At 44.0% G+C, this 1,905-nt stretch overlaps 1 long non-coding RNA gene across 1 annotated transcript; it reads left to right on the top strand.

The window, feature by feature from the left end:
- The first annotated feature begins 421 nt into the window (after positions 1–421).
- LOC146691379 (uncharacterized) lies at positions 422–1,642 on the top strand. Its single transcript, XR_014915585.1, has 2 exons — positions 422–750; positions 860–1,642. It is a non-coding gene; the product is annotated as an uncharacterized LOC146691379 (long non-coding RNA).
- The last annotated feature ends 263 nt before the right edge of the window (positions 1,643–1,905 follow it).

Here is a 1,905-nt window from a genome sequence, read left to right as displayed (position 1 = left end):
GAACAGAAGAATAGAAAAGCCCTTTACTGTCATTGTGTAATTATGGAAAAATACAATGTGATGAAGGGATGAATTTTTAATATCGCTACAGTAAAAATCAGTTTTTAACTATGTTGTCATTTAATGTTCTGTCGTTCTAACCAATCAAACTGCGTCCCTTCAAACGACGGCGTCTCTGCAGGTAACAGGAAGTGCTTGTATATAAAATGGATCCACTGATGCATAAACGAATGTGCTCGGAGGCTTTGAATGTGTCCCTGTGCCTGCAGAGCCGAGCAAAGAGGCCGGTGCAGGATTCACATCTCAGCTGTGATCTGAATAGTGAAATACAAATCGATAAAGCTCGTCTCGCCCGTACAGACAGCGCTTCACAGGGCGAGCTTTTTGTTCCTGTCACTGTTTCCTGCAGGGGATTTTTATCAATAGCTAGGTTTCATTTGACGTAGACGTGACGTCGACGTAAAGCGCGAAATTTGACTGGCGGTCGGAAGTGAAAAAGATAAGCGCAAAATCACAGACAGACAGTACGCAAAATGCCTATGTCCTGTTGTGTTTACGGATGCTCCAGTAGGTCGACCAGAGAAACTGATAAACGGTATTTTAGGGTACCAAAAATAGCCCAACGAAGAGGAGAAAAATGGAAAATTCTAACCGAAAAACGTAGGAAAAAATGGATTTTAAATTTACGTTTACAGTCGGGAGGAGCAGAGTCTGCCAATGCCCGTGTCTGCAGCGACCACTTCGTCAGAGGTAATGTTATGTTTGCAAACGAACTTATTAGCATTAGGTTGTCGTTAAATTCTCGTTTACTTAGTGCTTTTAAGTTAGTAGTCTAATATTGACTTGATTGGGACTATAGGCTGCCCAAGTGCTTTGGATGACGAAGAGTCGGAGGACTGGGCTCCGACGGTCAATCTCGGCTACGAACGAAAACCCAGATCGGAATCAGTTCTCAAACGAGAGAAAAGAATGAAGCTTAAGGCAGAACAGCATCGATGTGCAGAGGCGATTTTGGATATGCAACAGACGGCTGAGAGCCCGGATTTGAGCCTAGTGACAGTGGAGAACAGGCTACTAACCCTGCCATACAATTGCAATGAGCTGCACTCACTTCTCCATCCTCCTTTGCAATTACCCAAGTCTTCAGAGGTGTCTCGTTAGACCGCTGAGAATGGTTTACCTTGAAACAAACAACTGTCACTCTAACGAAGTCCTAAGGATGTGGCATGTTTGTTGACGTTAAAGCCGCTACCGCTAACTGTTAGCGTGTTTAAGATAAAGCAATATAAGAACAAACACTCACCCTTGCAAACACCAAACTGTATCCATCACGGAGACGTTTTGTTCCAAGGTTGTGGACCCACCCGCTGACAAAAACATTGTACGCCTCCAGACTCTTGAAAGCTTTCATTTGCTGCCTAGTGTAGTAAGAAGTCTGGAGGACCAAGTAGTTGGTGATATCCACAGCCTCGATAGTAGGCAAATCCTTTACTTCTGTGGTGTATTCGGACATTTTCAAAGAATACGGATCACGTCCGATATATTTTTTAACTATCTGTTTATATCTCTCCCGAGAAACGGGGTCTAAAGTTGCACAATAGCTGCTCTCCTGACTCTCCACAGTGTCCTCCATGTTTACTTCCGCCCTCCACTCAAAAATCGCGCTGCCTCCGCACGTCATCAGAACCACGTGACCGCAACCCAACTATAAGACAAGAGTGACACCAGCCCGAGGCTTTAATGAAGGCCTTCTAACTTTAGGACAGTTAACGAGTTCACGCTGATGCTACAGCACAGTTGTATAAACATGCCTGCTCTCTGTTATCATCCGTGTTTGAATGTTGATCAGATTTTTTGTTTTGAGTGCTTATTTTGGTGTTTTGATGGTTTGCCCAGTTAACCTGA

Source organism: Copadichromis virginalis, linkage group LG16 (assembly GCF_057382275.1).
Source record: "Copadichromis virginalis isolate Kocher_CV1m ecotype Utaka linkage group LG16, C_Virginalis_male_GT1.1, whole genome shotgun sequence".
NCBI classification, from domain to species: domain Eukaryota; kingdom Metazoa; phylum Chordata; class Actinopteri; order Cichliformes; family Cichlidae; genus Copadichromis; species Copadichromis virginalis.
Note: the sequence above shows the minus strand (reverse complement) of the source record. Positions and strands in the feature narration are given on the sequence as shown.